This window comes from Procambarus clarkii, unplaced genomic scaffold, assembly GCF_040958095.1.
Source record: "Procambarus clarkii isolate CNS0578487 unplaced genomic scaffold, FALCON_Pclarkii_2.0 HiC_scaffold_1017, whole genome shotgun sequence".
NCBI classification, from domain to species: domain Eukaryota; kingdom Metazoa; phylum Arthropoda; class Malacostraca; order Decapoda; family Cambaridae; genus Procambarus; species Procambarus clarkii.
The window spans coordinates 24707-42629 of record NW_027190049.1 but is presented as its reverse complement, the minus strand read 5'-3'; the positions used below and the strand labels follow the sequence as shown (position 1 = coordinate 42629).

The window sequence follows — 17923 nt, the reverse complement described above, 5'->3', positions numbered from 1 at the left end:
AACATAATCGTCTCCTACTTGATTTTGACTAGTTGATAGGGTTGTTTTTGGTCTCCCCGAAGGGAGTGGACCGATCCCAGAGGTACTGCAATACCGGGCCGATCCGCGGCAAAGGTGGAGCAAGCTCCTAGCACTTCGCCATGTTGCAAAAATCAGTTTAATATCGAGGATCCCACATGGGGATCGTATCAGATATTAAGCTGATAAGAACAGATACTACACTTTGATCTTAGCCAAAAGGCCGAGAAGCGATAGGATGCATGGTTGCTCTGCAACACCAGGCAACAATTGCGGCTAGAAACCACGTAGCGAGTTTCAATTGCAAAAGGGCATGTGATTATCGTTGAGTACTATTCGAATTCAAGCATACATATAAACGCCATGCAGTAAAGGCTTTAACCATTTCTTACCTGATCAATGAATTTATATATATATGCAAATTCATGATATTACATGGTTTCATTCATGAGTAGTGAATATGTAACTGGCGGCAAAGTGGTAAACAGACTCGCGTGGCGTTTCACGAATTCGCTCCTGGCCAGGGAGTATAGCGCTTAACTCTAATACATAAACCTCCATTTGTCATGTGTCTTAAGGTAGCTACAGCTTTTGAAAAGTACAATAACGAATTAAAAGTGCAAGGGGCCTGTTACGCCAACGCTCGTCAAAAAATATAAATAGGAGACGTTCTCTCTCTGATACCATAACAGAAAACGAACAGCACTATTACGCGCCAACTATTCCATTTTTGTATATATATCACGACTTTTTCACATCTAACACTTTGCTTGATACATCGTTTTCACAAACCGGAGACGAGGCGAAGCGAGGCAGGGCTGGGTGGCGAGAGGCGAGAGGCTAGAGGCTAGAGGCGAGAGGCGAGAGGCGAGAGGCGAGAGGCGAGAGGCGAGAGCGAGAGCGAGAGACGAGAGACGAGAGACGAGAGACGAGAGACGAGAGACGAGAGACGAGAGACGAGAGACGAGAGACGAGAGACGAGAGACGAGAGACGAGAGACTAGAGACTAGAGACTAGAGACGAGAGACGAGAGACGAGAGACGAGAGACGAGACGTGACGTGCCATGCCATGCCATGCCATGCCATTCAATGCCTTGTGATTCAATACCATGCAGTTCAATGCGATGCGATGCGATGCAATGACATGCGATTCGATGCCATGCGAGGCGAGGCGAGGCGATGCATCATCTAACATAACGGGATTCCCTGGAAAACGACTCTGTTGTTGAATGAACAACAAAGTTAAGATATAAGAAGATGTAAGTAATTCGAGAAGTCTGAGTACTGTAGGTACTATAGCAAATTCATTGCTTAATATATGTGAATGTGTAAGGAATCCATCCATCGCTTTTACCGAGTATACAAATACTCGGTCATTGTTGGTGTTTAGGGAGGTAAATGAAGTATTGCAAAGCTAATTACGAAACTAGCTTTCACAATGACATTTGGTGGTTGGTCGCTTTGCAAATTATAGTAGATTCTATATCAATTTTATTCGTTATTTTACGTGAATGAATGTGTGCCTGCATACATTGCCTAAATAAAGAATGTAAATATACGTCGGTGGTGTTTAGAGGGGTGAATGAAGCATTTGAAATCTAAATAGGAAACTAGCATTCAAATGGAGAGGGGTGAGAGTGCAGGTGCGCTTGAACTTGGGTGGGTTCTGGGTTTCATTGACGTATATATTACAGGTGAATGTGTGCATCGAATGCTCGATTGAAGTATATAAATACACATTGTTAGTGTGTATTGAGGTAAATGATGGATTGTAAAGCTAATCAAGACACTGGAATTCACTTTGAGGCTAGTGGCTGGCCGGCTGGCAAGCGTGGAAGTGGCAAACGATCGTTGAGTTGCCGTGTAAAACCACACCAAAGCAACACCTCCCTCCATCTCAAGTCGAATTTCGTCTTTATTACGCATTGGTACATTCCAGCAATGGTAAATTAAATAGATAAACGTCTAATCTTGATGTATGTATGAATATAATTTCGCCGTCAGAGCCGACTAAGGAATTCCGAGTGATATACACACACTCCTCCTCCCTCCCTCCTCCCTCCCTCCTCACAAGGGAGAGTGAGTAATTCTGTAAAAAAAAGAAGAGCATGCCAACAATGGGTAACTATTATAGTTAGGTTCTCGATCATAGTAAACCCGTTGATTTAGAGTTTATTTGCACAATGACTACGTCATATTAGATGCCATTTAAATACCAAATCCAGTTCTCCACTAAATGCAGACACAAGTCTAACACTATTCAACCCATCTCTACCAGCCTTTTCATAACAAACCACTAAGCTATCTAAACCAGTTTCCACACTTATATAAATAGAGAAAAACTTCACCCTATATAACCTATCTCAGAAAACAAACAAAATCAATTAATATTGCACTAACTGGCAACCCCCCCCCCATTCATAAAATCAACTTCTTTCCTTCCAACCAACCATCGTATTTCTTTGCTCGCACATAATCTTTAATCTAAAGTTATTAAATGATATTACTCACCTCACTCTCCTTCTTTCTCCTTCCTTCCTTCCTTCCTTCCTTCCTTCCTTCCTTCCTTCCCTCTAACTCGTTGCAGTTGTTCAGCTTCGACCCATCAAACCCGGACTCGACTGACTCACTTCTGCTGCTCGTTCCAAGGCTTTTTCCTCATACGATGTTGGCTGGTGTGAAGTAATTACTGCAATTCAAATTAACACGATTCATTAATGTACATAACCAATTAACATAATCGTCTCCTACTTGATTTTGACTAGTTGATAGGGTTGTTTTTGGTCTCCCCGAAGGGAGTGGACCGATCCCAGAGGTACTGCAATACCGGGCCGATCCGCGGCAAAGGTGGAGCAAGCTCCTAGCACTTCGCCATGTTGCAAAAATCAGTTTAATATCGAGGATCCCACATGGGGATCGTATCAGATATTAAGCTGATAAGAACAGATACTACACTTTGATCTTAGCCAAAAGGCCGAGAAGCGATAGGATGCATGGTTGCTCTGCAACACCAGGCAACAATTGCGGCTAGAAACCACGTAGCGAGTTTCAATTGCAAAAGGGCATGTGATTATCGTTGAGTACTATTCGAATTCAAGCATACATATAAACGCCATGCAGTAAAGGCTTTAACCATTTCTTACCTGATCAATGAATTTATATATATATGCAAATTCATGATATTACATGGTTTCATTCATGAGTAGTGAATATGTAACTGGCGGCAAAGTGGTAAACAGACTCGCGTGGCGTTTCACGAATTCGCTCCTGGCCAGGGAGTATAGCGCTTAACTCTAATACATAAACCTCCATTTGTCATGTGTCTTAAGGTAGCTACAGCTTTTGAAAAGTACAATAACGAATTAAAAGTGCAAGGGGCCTGTTACGCCAACGCTCGTCAAAAAATATAAATAGGAGACGTTCTCTCTCTGATACCATAACAGAAAACGAACAGCACTATTACGCGCCAACTATTCCATTTTTGTATATATATCACGACTTTTTCACATCTAACACTTTGCTTGATACATCGTTTTCACAAACCGGAGACGAGGCGAAGCGAGGCAGGGCTGGGTGGCGAGAGGCGAGAGGCTAGAGGCTAGAGGCGAGAGGCGAGAGGCGAGAGGCGAGAGGCGAGAGGCGAGAGCGAGAGACGAGAGACGAGAGACGAGAGACGAGAGACGAGAGACGAGAGACGAGAGACGAGAGACGAGAGACGAGAGACGAGAGACGAGAGACGAGAGACTAGAGACTAGAGACTAGAGACGAGAGACGAGAGACGAGAGACGAGAGACGAGAGACGTGACGTGATGCCATGCCATGCCATTCAATGCCTTGTGATTCAATACCATGCAGTTCATGCATGCGATGCGATGCGATGCAATGACATGCGATTCGATGCCATGCGAGGCGAGGCGATGCATCATCTAACATAACGGATTCCCTGGAAAACGACTCTGTTGTTGAATGAACAACAAAGTTAAGATATAAGAAGATGTAAGTAATTCGAGAAGTCTGAGTACTGTAGGTACTATAGCAAATTCATTGCTTAATATATGTGAATGTGTAAGGAATCCATCCATCGCTTTTACCGAGTATACAAATACTCGGTCATTGTTGGTGTTTAGGGAGGTAAATGAAGTATTGCAAAGCTAATTACGAAACTAGCTTTCACAATGACATTTGGTGGTTGGTCGCTTTGCAAATTATAGTAGATTCTATATCAATTTTATTCGTTATTTTACGTGAATGAATGTGTGCCTGCATACATTGCCTAAATAAAGAATGTAAATATACGTCGGTGGTGTTTAGAGGGGTGAATGAAGCATTTGAAATCTAAATAGGAAACTAGCATTCAAATGGAGAGGGGTGAGAGTGCAGGTGCGCTTGAACTTGGGTGGGTTCTGGGTTTCATTGACGTATATATTACAGGTGAATGTGTGCATCGAATGCTCGATTGAAGTATATAAATACACATTGTTAGTGTGTATTGAGGTAAATGATGGATTGTAAAGCTAATCAAGACACTGGAATTCACTTTGAGGCTAGTGGCTGGCCGGCTGGCAAGCGTGGAAGTGGCAAACGATCGTTGAGTTGCCGTGTAAAACCACACCAAAGCAACACCTCCCTCCATCTCAAGTCGAATTTCGTCTTTATTACGCATTGGTACATTCCAGCAATGGTAAATTAAATAGATAAACGTCTAATCTTGATGTATGTATGAATATAATTTCGCCGTCAGAGCCGACTAAGGAATTCCGAGTGATATACACACACACTCCTCCCTCCCTCCCTCCCTCCCTCACAAGGGAGAGTGAGTAATTCTGTAAAAAAAAGAAGAGCATGCCAACAATGGGTAACTATTATAGTTAGGTTCTCGATCATAGTAAACCCGTTGATTTAGAGTTTATTTGCACAATGACTACGTCATATTAGATGCCATTTAAATACCAAATCCAGTTCTCCACTAAATGCAGACACAAGTCTAACACTATTCAACCCATCTCTACCAGCCTTTTCATAACAAACCACTAAGCTATCTAAACCAGTTTCCACACTTATATAAATAGAGAAAAACTTCACCCTATATAACCTATCTCAGAAAACAAACAAAATCAATTAATATTGCACTAACTGGCAACCCCCCCCCCATTCATAAAATCAACTTCTTTCCTTCCACACCAACCATCGTATTTCTTTGCTCGCACATAATCTTTAATCTAAAGTTATTAAATGATATTACTCACCTCACTCTCCTTCTTTCTCCTTCCTTCCTTCCTTCCTTCCTTCCTTCCTTCCTTCCTTCCCTCTAACTCGTTGCAGTTGTTCAGCTTCGACCCATCAAACCCGGACTCGACTGACTCACTTCTGCTGCTCGTTCCAAGGCTTTTTCCTCATACGATGTTGGCTGGTGTGAAGTAATTACTGCAATTCAAATTAACACGATTCATTAATGTACATAACCAATTAACATAATCGTCTCCTACTTGATTTTGACTAGTTGATAGGGTTGTTTTTGGTCTCCCCGAAGGGAGTGGACCGATCCCAGAGGTACTGCAATACCGGGCCGATCCGCGGCAAAGGTGGAGCAAGCTCCTAGCACTTCGCCATGTTGCAAAAATCAGTTTAATATCGAGGATCCCACATGGGGATCGTATCAGATATTAAGCTGATAAGAACAGATACTACACTTTGATCTTAGCCAAAAGGCCGAGAAGCGATAGGATGCATGGTTGCTCTGCAACACCAGGCAACAATTGCGGCTAGAAACCACGTAGCGAGTTTCAATTGCAAAAGGGCATGTGATTATCGTTGAGTACTATTCGAATTCAAGCATACATATAAACGCCATGCAGTAAAGGCTTTAACCATTTCTTACCTGATCAATGAATTTATATATATATGCAAATTCATGATATTACATGGTTTCATTCATGAGTAGTGAATATGTAACTGGCGGCAAAGTGGTAAACAGACTCGCGTGGCGTTTCACGAATTCGCTCCTGGCCAGGGAGTATAGCGCTTAACTCTAATACATAAACCTCCATTTGTCATGTGTCTTAAGGTAGCTACAGCTTTTGAAAAGTACAATAACGAATTAAAAGTGCAAGGGGCCTGTTACGCCAACGCTCGTCAAAAAATATAAATAGGAGACGTTCTCTCTCTGATACCATAACAGAAAACGAACAGCACTATTACGCGCCAACTATTCCATTTTTGTATATATATCACGACTTTTTCACATCTAACACTTTGCTTGATACATCGTTTTCACAAACCGGAGACGAGGCGAAGCGAGGCAGGGCTGGGTGGCGAGAGGCGAGAGGCTAGAGGCTAGAGGCGAGAGGCGAGAGGCGAGGCGAGAGGCGAGAGCGAGAGGCGAGACGAGACGAGAGACGAGAGACGAGAGACGAGAGACGAGAGACGAGAGACGAGAGACGAGAGACGAGAGACGAGAGACGAGAGACGAGAGACGAGAGACTAGAGACTAGAGACTAGAGACGAGAGACGAGAGACTAGACGAGACGAGAGACGAGAACGACATGGCCGATGCCATGCCATGCCATTCAATGCCTTGTGATTCAATACCATGCAGTTCAATGCGATGCGATGCGATGCAATGACATGCGATTCGATGCCATGCGAGGCGAGGCGATGCATCATCTAACATAACGGATTCCCTGGAAAACGACTCTGTTGTTGAATGAACAACAAAGTTAAGATATAAGAAGATGTAAGTAATTCGAGAAGTCTGAGTACTGTAGGTACTATAGCAAATTCATTGCTTAATATATGTGAATGTGTAAGGAATCCATCCATCGCTTTTACCGAGTATACAAATACTCGCTCATTGTTGGTGTTTAGGGAGGTAAATGAAGTATTGCAAAGCTAATTACGAAACTAGCTTTCACAATGACATTTGGTGGTTGGTCGCTTTGCAAATTATAGTAGATTCTATATCAATTTTATTCGTTATTTTACGTGAATGAATGTGTGCCTGCATACATTGCCTAAATAAAGAATGTAAATATACGTCGGTGGTGTTTAGAGGGGTGAATGAAGCATTTGAAATCTAAATAGGAAACTAGCATTCAAATGGAGAGGGGTGAGAGTGCAGGTGCGCTTGAACTTGGGTGGGTTCTGGGTTTCATTGACGTATATATTACAGGTGAATGTGTGCATCGAATGCTCGATTGAAGTATATAAATACACATTGTTAGTGTGTATTGAGGTAAATGATGGATTGTAAAGCTAATCAAGACACTGGAATTCACTTTGAGGCTAGTGGCTGGCCGGCTGGCAAGCGTGGAAGTGGCAAACGATCGTTGAGTTGCCGTGTAAAACCACACCAAAGCAACACCTCCCTCCATCTCAAGTCGAATTTCGTCTTTATTACGCATTGGTACATTCCAGCAATGGTAAATTAAATAGATAAACGTCTAATCTTGATGTATGTATGAATATAATTTCGCCGTCAGAGCCGACTAAGGAATTCCGAGTGATATACACACACACTCCTCCTCCCTCCCTCCCTCCCTCCCTCACAAGGGAGAGTGAGTAATTCTGTAAAAAAAGAAGAGCATGCCAACAATGGGTAACTATTATAGTTAGGTTCTCGATCATAGTAAACCCGTTGATTTAGAGTTTATTTGCACAATGACTACGTCATATTAGATGCCATTTAAATACCAAATCCAGTTCTCCACTAAATGCAGACACAAGTCTAACACTATTCAACCCATCTCTACCAGCCTTTTCATAACAAACCACTAAGCTATCTAAACCAGTTTCCACACTTATATAAATAGAGAAAAACTTCACCCTATATAACCTATCTCAGAAAACAAACAAAATCAATTAATATTGCACTAACTGGCAACCCCCCCCCCATTCATAAAATCAACTTCTTTCCTTCCACACCAACCATCGTATTTCTTTGCTCGCACATAATCTTTAATCTAAAGTTATTAAATGATATTACTCACCTCACTCTCCTTCTTTCTCCTTCCTTCCTTCCTTCCTTCCTTCCTTCCTTCCTTCCTTCCCTCTAACTCGTTGCAGTTGTTCAGCTTCGACCCATCAAACCCGGACTCGACTGACTCACTTCTGCTGCTCGTTCCAAGGCTTTTTCCTCATACGATGTTGGCTGGTGTGAAGTAATTACTGCAATTCAAATTAACACGATTCATTAATGTACATAACCAATTAACATAATCGTCTCCTACTTGATTTTGACTAGTTGATAGGGTTGTTTTTGGTCTCCCCGAAGGGAGTGGACCGATCCCAGAGGTACTGCAATACCGGGCCGATCCGCGGCAAAGGTGGAGCAAGCTCCTAGCACTTCGCCATGTTGCAAAAATCAGTTTAATATCGAGGATCCCACATGGGGATCGTATCAGATATTAAGCTGATAAGAACAGATACTACACTTTGATCTTAGCCAAAAGGCCGAGAAGCGATAGGATGCATGGTTGCTCTGCAACACCAGGCAACAATTGCGGCTAGAAACCACGTAGCGAGTTTCAATTGCAAAAGGGCATGTGATTATCGTTGAGTACTATTCGAATTCAAGCATACATATAAACGCCATGCAGTAAAGGCTTTAACCATTTCTTACCTGATCAATGAATTTATATATATGCAAATTCATGATATTACATGGTTTCATTCATGAGTAGTGAATATGTAACTGGCGGCAAAGTGGTAAACAGACTCGCGTGGCGTTTCACGAATTCGCTCCTGGCCAGGGAGTATAGCGCTTAACTCTAATACATAAACCTCCATTTGTCATGTGTCTTAAGGTAGCTACAGCTTTTGAAAAGTACAATAACGAATTAAAAGTGCAAGGGGCCTGTTACGCCAACGCTCGTCAAAAAATATAAATAGGAGACGTTCTCTCTCTGATACCATAACAGAAAACGAACAGCACTATTACGCGCCAACTATTCCATTTTTGTATATATATCACGACTTTTTCACATCTAACACTTTGCTTGATACATCGTTTTCACAAACCGGAGACGAGGCGAAGCGAGGCAGGGCTGGGTGGCGAGAGGCGAGAGGCTAGAGGCTAGAGGCGAGAGGCGAGAGGCGAGAGGCGAGAGGCGAGAGGCGAGAGACGAGAGACGAGAGACGAGAGACGAGAGACGAGAGACGAGAGACGAGAGACGAGAGACGAGAGACGAGAGACGAGAGACGAGACGAGAGACGAGAGACGAGAGACTAGAGACTAGAGACTAGAGACGAGAGACGAGAGACGAGAGACGAGAGACGTAGAGACGTGACGTGCATGCCATGCCATGCCATTCAATGCCTTGTGATTCAATACCATGCAGTTCAATGCGATCGATGCGATGCGATGCAATGACATGCGATTCGATGCCATGCGAGGCGAGGCGATGCATCATCTAACATAACGCGATTCCCTGGAAAACGACTCTGTTGTTGAATTGAACAACAAAGTTAAGATATAAGAAGATGTAAGTAATTCGAGAAGTCTGATTACTGTAGGTACTATAGCAAATTCATTGCTTAATATATGTGAATGTGTAAGGAATCCATCCATCGCTTTTACCGAGTATACAAATACTCGCTCATTGTTGGTGTTTAGGGAGGTAAATGAAGTATTGCAAAGCTAATTACGAAACTAGCTTTCACAATGACATTTGGTGGTTGGTCGCTTTGCAAATTATAGTAGATTCTATATCAATTTTATTCGTTATTTTACGTGAATGAATGTGTGCCTGCATACATTGCCTAAATAAAGAATGTAAATATACGTCGGTGGTGTTTAGAGGGGTGAATGAAGCATTTGAAATCTAAATAGGAAACTAGCATTCAAATGGAGAGGGGTGAGAGTGCAGGTGCGCTTGAACTTGGGTGGGTTCTGGGTTTCATTGACGTATATATTACAGGTGAATGTGTGCATCGAATGCTCGATTGAAGTATATAAATACACATTGTTAGTGTGTATTGAGGTAAATGATGGATTGTAAAGCTAATCAAGACACTGGAATTCACTTTGAGGCTAGTGGCTGGCCGGCTGGCAAGCGTGGAAGTGGCAAACGATCGTTGAGTTGCCGTGTAAAACCACACCAAAGCAACACCTCCCTCCATCTCAAGTCGAATTTCGTCTTTATTACGCATTGGTACATTCCAGCAATGGTAAATTCAATAGATAAACGTCTAATCTTGATGTATGTATGAATATAATTTCGCCGTCAGAGCCGACTAAGGAATTCCGAGTGATATACACACACACTCCTCCCTCCCTCCCTCCCTCCCTCCCTCACTCACAAGGGAGAGTGAGTAATTCTGTAAAAAAAAGAAGAGCATGCCAACAATGGGTAACTATTATAGTTAGGTTCTCGATCATAGTAAACCCGTTGATTTAGAGTTTATTTGCACAATGACTACGTCATATTAGATGCCATTTAAATACCAAATCCAGTTCTCCACTAAATGCAGACACAAGTCTAACACTATTCAACCCATCTCTACCAGCCTTTTCATAACAACCACTAAGCTATCTAAACCAGTTTCCACACTTATATAAATAGAGAAAAACTTCACCCTATATAACCTATCTCAGAAAACAAACAAAATCAATTAATATTGCACTAACTGGCAACCCCCCCCCCATTCATAAAATCAACTTCTTTCCTTCCAGACCAACCATCGTATTTCTTTGCTCGCACATAATCTTTAATCTAAAGTTATTAAATGATATTACTCACCTCACTCTCCTTCTTTCTCCTTCTTCCTTCCTTCCTTCCTTCCTCCTTCCTTCCTTCCTTCCTCCTTCCCTCTAACTCGTTGCAGTTGTTCAGCTTCGACCCATCAAACCCGGACTCGACTGACTCACTTCTGCTGCTCGTTCCAAGGCTTTTTCCTCATACGATGTTGGCTGGTGTGAAGTAATTACTGCAATTCAAATTAACACGATTCATTAATGTACATAACCAATTAACATAATCGTCTCCTACTTGATTTTGACTAGTTGATAGGGTTGTTTTTGGTCTCCCCGAAGGGAGTGGACCGATCCCAGAGGTACTGCAATACCGGGCCGATCCGCGGCAAAGGTGGAGCAAGCTCCTAGCACTTCGCCATGTTGCAAAAATCAGTTTAATATCGAGGATCCCACATGGGGATCGTATCAGATATTAAGCTGATAAGAACAGATACTACACTTTGATCTTAGCCAAAAGGCCGAGAAGCGATAGGATGCATGGTTGCTCTGCAACACCAGGCAACAATTGCGGCTAGAAACCACGTAGCGAGTTTCAATTGCAAAAGGGCATGTGATTATCGTTGAGTACTATTCGAATTCAAGCATACATATAAACGCCATGCAGTAAAGGCTTTAACCATTTCTTACCTGATCAATGAATTTATATATATATGCAAATTCATGATATTACATGGTTTCATTCATGAGTAGTGAATATGTAACTGGCGGCAAAGTGGTAAACAGACTCGCGTGGCGTTTCACGAATTCGCTCCTGGCCAGGGAGTATAGCGCTTAACTCTAATACATAAACCTCCATTTGTCATGTGTCTTAAGGTAGCTACAGCTTTTGAAAAGTATAATAACGAATTAAAAGTGCAAGGGGCCTGTTACGCCAACGCTCGTCAAAAAATATAAATAGGAGACGTTCTCTCTCTGATACCATAACAGAAAACGAACAGCACTATTACGCGCCAACTATTCCATTTTTGTATATATATCACGACTTTTTCACATCTAACACTTTGCTTGATACATCGTTTTCACAAACCGGAGACGAGGCGAAGCGAGGCAGGGCTGGGTGGCGAGAGGCGAGAGGCTAGAGGCTAGAGGCGAGAGGCGAGAGGCGAGAGGCGAGAGGCGAGAGGCGAGAGGCGAGAGGACGAGAGACGAGAGACGAGAGACGAGAGACGAGAGACGAGAGACGAGAGACGAGAGACGAGAGACGAGAGACGAGAGACGAGAGACGAGAGACGAGAGACGAGAGACTAGAGACTAGAGACTAGAGACGAGAGACGAGAGACGAGAGACGAGAGACGAGAGACGTGACGTGATGCCATGCCATGCCATTCAATGCCTTGTGATTCAATACCATGCAGTTCAATGCGATGCGATGCGATGCGATGCAATGACATGCGATTCGATGCCATGCGAGGCGAGGCGATGCATCATCTAACATAACGCGATTCCCTGGAAAACGACTCTGTTGTTGAATGAACAACAAAGTTAAGATATAAGAAGATGTAAGTAATTCGAGAAGTCTGAGTACTGTAGGTACTATAGCAAATTCATTGCTTAATATATGTGAATGTGTAAGGAATCCATCCATCGCTTTTACCGAGTATACAAATACTCGCTCATTGTTGGTGTTTAGGGAGGTAAATGAAGTATTGCAAAGCTAATTACGAAACTAGCTTTCACAATGACATTTGGTGGTTGGTCGCTTTGCAAATTATAGTAGATTCTATATCAATTTTATTCGTTATTTTACGTGAATGAATGTGTGCCTGCATACATTGCCTAAATAAAGAATGTAAATATACGTCGGTGGTGTTTAGAGGGGTGAATGAAGCATTTGAAATCTAAATAGGAAACTAGCATTCAAATGGAGAGGGGTGAGAGTGCAGGTGCGCTTGAACTTGGGTGGGTTCTGGGTTTCATTGACGTATATATTACAGGTGAATGTGTGCATCGAATGCTCGATTGAAGTATATAAATACACATTGTTAGTGTGTATTGAGGTAAATGATGGATTGTAAAGCTAATCAAGACACTGGAATTCACTTTGAGGCTAGTGGCTGGCCGGCTGGCAAGCGTGGAAGTGGCAAACGATCGTTGAGTTGCCGTGTAAAACCACACCAAAGCAACACCTCCCTCCATCTCAAGTCGAATTTCGTCTTTATTACGCATTGGTACATTCCAGCAATGGTAAATTCAATAGATAAACGTCTAATCTTGATGTATGTATGAATATAATTTCGCCGTCAGAGCCGACTAAGGAATTCCGAGTGATATACACACACACTCCTCCCTCCCTCCCTCCCTCCCTCCCTCACTCACAAGGGAGAGTGAGTAATTCTGTAAAAAAAAAGAAGAGCATGCCAACAATGGGTAACTATTATAGTTAGGTTCTCGATCATAGTAAACCCGTTGATTTAGAGTTTATTTGCACAATGACTACGTCATATTAGATGCCATTTAAATACCAAATCCAGTTCTCCACTAAATGCAGACACAAGTCTAACACTATTCAACCCATCTCTACCAGCCTTTTCATAACAAACCACTAAGCTATCTAAACCAGTTTCCACACTTATATAAATAGAGAAAAACTTCACCCTATATAACCTATCTCAGAAAACAAACAAAATCAATTAATATTGCACTAACTGGCAACCCCCCCCCCCATTCATAAAATCAACTTCTTTCCTTCCAGACCAACCATCGTATTTCTTTGCTCGCACATAATCTTTAATCTAAAGTTATTAAATGATATTACTCACCTCACTCTCCTTCTTTCTCCTTCCTTCCTTCCTTCCTTTCCTTCCTTCCTTCCTTCCTTCCCTCTAACTCGTTGCAGTTGTTCAGCTTCGACCCATCAAACCCGGACTCGACTGACTCACTTCTGCTGCTCGTTCCAAGGCTTTTTCCTCATACGATGTTGGCTGGTGTGAAGTAATTACTGCAATTCAAATTAACACGATTCATTAATGTACATAACCAATTAACATAATCGTCTCCTACTTGATTTTGACTAGTTGATAGGGTTGTTTTTGGTCTCCCCGAAGGGAGTGGACCGATCCCAGAGGTACTGCAATACCGGGCCGATCCGCGGCAAAGGTGGAGCAAGCTCCTAGCACTTCGCCATGTTGCAAAAATCAGTTTAATATCGAGGATCCCACATGGGGATCGTATCAGATATTAAGCTGATAAGAACAGATACTACACTTTGATCTTAGCCAAAAGGCCGAGAAGCGATAGGATGCATGGTTGCTCTGCAACACCAGGCAACAATTGCGGCTAGAAACCACGTAGCGAGTTTCAATTGCAAAAGGGCATGTGATTATCGTTGAGTACTATTCGAATTCAAGCATACATATAAACGCCATGCAGTAAAGGCTTTAACCATTTCTTACCTGATCAATGAATTTATATATATATGCAAATTCATGATATTACATGGTTTCATTCATGAGTAGTGAATATGTAACTGGCGGCAAAGTGGTAAACAGACTCGCGTGGCGTTTCACGAATTCGCTCCTGGCCAGGGAGTATAGCGCTTAACTCTAATACATAAACCTCCATTTGTCATGTGTCTTAAGGTAGCTACAGCTTTTGAAAAGTATAATAACGAATTAAAAGTGCAAGGGGCCTGTTACGCCAACGCTCGTCAAAAAATATAAATAGGAGACGTTCTCTCTCTGATACCATAACAGAAAACGAACAGCACTATTACGCGCCAACTATTCCATTTTTGTATATATATCACGACTTTTTCACATCTAACACTTTGCTTGATACATCGTTTTCACAAACCGGAGACGAGGCGAAGCGAGGCAGGGCTGGGTGGCGAGAGGCGAGAGGCTAGAGGCTAGAGGCGAGAGGCGAGAGGCGAGAGGCGAGAGGCGAGAGGCGAGAGGCGAGAGACGAGAGACGAGAGACGAGAGACGAGAGACGAGAGACGAGAGACGAGAGACGAGAGACGAGAGACGAGAGACGAGAGACGAGAGACGAGAGACGAGAGACTAGAGACTAGAGACTAGAGACGAGAGACGAGAGACGAGAGACGAGAGACGAGAGACGTGACGTGATGCCATGCCATGCCATTCAATGCCTTGTGATTCAATACCATGCAGTTCAATGCGATGCGATGCGATGCGATGCAATGACATGCGATTCGATGCCATGCGAGGCGAGGCGATGCATCATCTAACATAACGCGATTCCCTGGAAAACGACTCTGTTGTTGAATGAACAACAAAGTTAAGATATAAGAAGATGTAAGTAATTCGAGAAGTCTGAGTACTGTAGGTACTATAGCAAATTCATTGCTTAATATATGTGAATGTGTAAGGAATCCATCCATCGCTTTTACCGAGTATACAAATACTCGCTCATTGTTGGTGTTTAGGGAGGTAAATGAAGTATTGCAAAGCTAATTACGAAACTAGCTTTCACAATGACATTTGGTGGTTGGTCGCTTTGCAAATTATAGTAGATTCTATATCAATTTTATTCGTTATTTTACGTGAATGAATGTGTGCCTGCATACATTGCCTAAATAAAGAATGTAAATATACGTCGGTGGTGTTTAGAGGGGTGAATGAAGCATTTGAAATCTAAATAGGAAACTAGCATTCAAATGGAGAGGGGTGAGAGTGCAGGTGCGCTTGAACTTGGGTGGGTTCTGGGTTTCATTGACGTATATATTACAGGTGAATGTGTGCATCGAATGCTCGATTGAAGTATATAAATACACATTGTTAGTGTGTATTGAGGTAAATGATGGATTGTAAAGCTAATCAAGACACTGGAATTCACTTTGAGGCTAGTGGCTGGCCGGCTGGCAAGCGTGGAAGTGGCAAACGATCGTTGAGTTGCCGTGTAAAACCACACCAAAGCAACACCTCCCTCCATCTCAAGTCGAATTTCGTCTTTATTACGCATTGGTACATTCCAGCAATGGTAAATTCAATAGATAAACGTCTAATCTTGATGTATGTATGAATATAATTTCGCCGTCAGAGCCGACTAAGGAATTCCGAGTGATATACACACACACTCCTCCCTCCCTCCCTCCCTCCCTCCCTCACTCACAAGGGAGAGTGAGTAATTCTGTAAAAAAAAGAAGAGCATGCCAACAATGGGTAACTATTATAGTTAGGTTCTCGATCATAGTAAACCCGTTGATTTAGAGTTTATTTGCACAATGACTACGTCATATTAGATGCCATTTAAATACCAAATCCAGTTCTCCACTAAATGCAGACACAAGTCTAACACTATTCAACCCATCTCTACCAGCCTTTTCATAACAAACCACTAAGCTATCTAAACCAGTTTCCACACTTATATAAATAGAGAAAAACTTCACCCTATATAACCTATCTCAGAAAACAAACAAAATCAATTAATATTGCACTAACTGGCAACCCCCCCCCCCATTCATAAAATCAACTTCTTTCCTTCCAGACCAACCATCGTATTTCTTTGCTCGCACATAATCTTTAATCTAAAGTTATTAAATGATATTACTCACCTCACTCTCCTTCTTTCTCCTTCCTTCCTTCCTTCCTTCCTTCCTTCCTTCCTTCCTTCCTTCCTTCCCTCTAACTCGTTGCAGTTGTTCAGCTTCGACCCATCAAACCCGGACTCGACTGACTCACTTCTGCTGCTCGTTCCAAGGCTTTTTCCTCATACGATGTTGGCTGGTGTGAAGTAATTACTGCAATTCAAATTAACACGATTCATTAATGTACATAACCAATTAACATAATCGTCTCCTACTTGATTTTGACTAGTTGATAGGGTTGTTTTTGGTCTCCCCGAAGGGAGTGGACCGATCCCAGAGGTACTGCAATACCGGGCCGATCCGCGGCAAAGGTGGAGCAAGCTCCTAGCACTTCGCCATGTTGCAAAAATCAGTTTAATATCGAGGATCCCACATGGGGATCGTATCAGATATTAAGCTGATAAGAACAGATACTACACTTTGATCTTAGCCAAAAGGCCGAGAAGCGATAGGATGCATGGTTGCTCTGCAACACCAGGCAACAATTGCGGCTAGAAACCACGTAGCGAGTTTCAATTGCAAAAGGGCATGTGATTATCGTTGAGTACTATTCGAATTCAAGCATACATATAAACGCCATGCAGTAAAGGCTTTAACCATTTCTTACCTGATCAATGAATTTATATATATATGCAAATTCATGATATTACATGGTTTCATTCATGAGTAGTGAATATGTAACTGGCGGCAAAGTGGTAAACAGACTCGCGTGGCGTTTCACGAATTCGCTCCTGGCCAGGGAGTATAGCGCTTAACTCTAATACATAAACCTCCATTTGTCATGTGTCTTAAGGTAGCTACAGCTTTTGAAAAGTATAATAACGAATTAAAAGTGCAAGGGGCCTGTTACGCCAACGCTCGTCAAAAAATATAAATAGGAGACGTTCTCTCTCTGATACCATAACAGAAAACGAACAGCACTATTACGCGCCAACTATTCCATTTTTGTATATATATCACGACTTTTTCACATCTAACACTTTGCTTGATACATCGTTTTCACAAACCGGAGACGAGGCGAAGCGAGGCAGGGCTGGGTGGCGAGAGGCGAGAGGCTAGAGGCTAGAGGCGAGAGGCGAGAGGCGAGAGGCGAGAGGCGAGAGGCGAGAGGCGAGAGACGAGAGACGAGAGACGAGAGACGAGAGACGAGAGACGAGAGACGAGAGACGAGAGACGAGAGACGAGAGACGAGAGACGAGAGACGAGAGACGAGAGACTAGAGACTAGAGACTAGAGACGAGAGACGAGAGACGAGAGACGAGAGACGAGAGACGTGACGTGATGCCATGCCATGCCATTCAATGCCTTGTGATTCAATACCATGCAGTTCAATGCGATGCGATGCGATGCGATGCAATGACATGCGATTCGATGCCATGCGAGGCGAGGCGATGCATCATCTAACATAACGCGATTCCCTGGAAAACGACTCTGTTGTTGAATGAACAACAAAGTTAAGATATAAGAAGATGTAAGTAATTCGAGAAGTCTGAGTACTGTAGGTACTATAGCAAATTCATTGCTTAATATATGTGAATGTGTAAGGAATCCATCCATCGCTTTTACCGAGTATACAAATACTCGCTCATTGTTGGTGTTTAGGGAGG

The 17923-nt window shown here is 42.6% G+C and overlaps 7 non-coding genes across 7 annotated transcripts; all 7 read right to left on the bottom strand.

Moving 5' to 3' along the window:
* Positions 1-60: 60 nt before the first annotated feature.
* LOC138361947 (U2 spliceosomal RNA) lies at positions 61-253 on the bottom strand. Its single transcript, XR_011227304.1, has one exon. It is a non-coding gene; the product is annotated as a U2 spliceosomal RNA (small nuclear RNA).
* A 2558-nt stretch (positions 254-2811) lies between these two features.
* On the bottom strand, positions 2812-3004 carry LOC138361946 (U2 spliceosomal RNA). Its single transcript, XR_011227303.1, has one exon. It is a non-coding gene; the product is annotated as a U2 spliceosomal RNA (small nuclear RNA).
* A 2542-nt stretch (positions 3005-5546) lies between these two features.
* LOC138361945 (U2 spliceosomal RNA) lies at positions 5547-5739 on the bottom strand. The gene has a single exon (XR_011227302.1). It is a non-coding gene; the product is annotated as a U2 spliceosomal RNA (small nuclear RNA).
* A 2546-nt stretch (positions 5740-8285) lies between these two features.
* On the bottom strand, positions 8286-8478 carry LOC138361944 (U2 spliceosomal RNA). Its single transcript, XR_011227301.1, has one exon. It is a non-coding gene; the product is annotated as a U2 spliceosomal RNA (small nuclear RNA).
* Positions 8479-11045: 2567 nt separating this feature from the next.
* On the bottom strand, positions 11046-11238 carry LOC138361943 (U2 spliceosomal RNA). The gene has a single exon (XR_011227300.1). It is a non-coding gene; the product is annotated as a U2 spliceosomal RNA (small nuclear RNA).
* Positions 11239-13810: 2572 nt separating this feature from the next.
* LOC138361962 (U2 spliceosomal RNA) lies at positions 13811-14003 on the bottom strand. Its single transcript, XR_011227314.1, has one exon. It is a non-coding gene; the product is annotated as a U2 spliceosomal RNA (small nuclear RNA).
* Positions 14004-16573: 2570 nt separating this feature from the next.
* Positions 16574-16766, bottom strand: LOC138361961 (U2 spliceosomal RNA). The gene has a single exon (XR_011227313.1). It is a non-coding gene; the product is annotated as a U2 spliceosomal RNA (small nuclear RNA).
* Positions 16767-17923: the final 1157 nt, after the last annotated feature.